The following is a 506-nucleotide window of genomic DNA, read 5'->3' on the forward strand; positions in this document are numbered from 1 at the left end:
TGTTCTGGGTCTGTATCCTGCTCCCTTGTTTCTATCACATTATCCTGCTTCTTTGTGTGGACTGTGTTGGTCTGTTGTCTCCAAAGCATCATGGCGTTGTTGTATTTACATCTCTGTTATTGTTTGTGAAGAGAAGCCAAGGATGATTCAGGCTCTTGTTGGTTTTTATACTTGGCCCGTTGGTGGAGAAGGATGTAGTGGCTCTCACTCAGTAAATGAAGTTGCAGGAGGTGTGGGTGTAGTTGTGTCTTATAGGCATAGTTGCTGTCCCCCACTCAGTGAGACAAAAATTACAACTGAATACCCATCAAAAAACTAAAAGCGTGTGGACAAAAAACACACCATGTAATCACACAGGAACAGTAACCAAAAAAAGGAAAAAGGGAAAAAGAAGAAGAAAAAACAAGAACACCTGCAATATCTGGGGATAAGGCACTAAGAGAAAAAAGGTAAAGAAGGAAAGTAATGAAGAAAAAAATGGGAAAAATGCAAAAAAGAAAAACAAG

At 39.5% G+C, this 506-nt stretch overlaps 1 protein-coding gene across 1 annotated transcript in view; it reads right to left on the minus strand.

Annotated features, from left to right (window-relative positions):
- The window catches only part of SMC1B (structural maintenance of chromosomes 1B), a 112,798-nt gene that overhangs the window by 57,940 nt on the left and 54,352 nt on the right, over window positions 1-506 (minus strand). The gene's annotated exons all lie outside the window — the stretch shown is intronic.

This window comes from Orycteropus afer, unplaced genomic scaffold (assembly GCF_000298275.1).
Source record: "Orycteropus afer afer isolate SDZICR_OR568_19922 unplaced genomic scaffold, OryAfe1.0 scaffold00524, whole genome shotgun sequence".
Taxonomy (NCBI): domain Eukaryota; kingdom Metazoa; phylum Chordata; class Mammalia; order Tubulidentata; family Orycteropodidae; genus Orycteropus; species Orycteropus afer.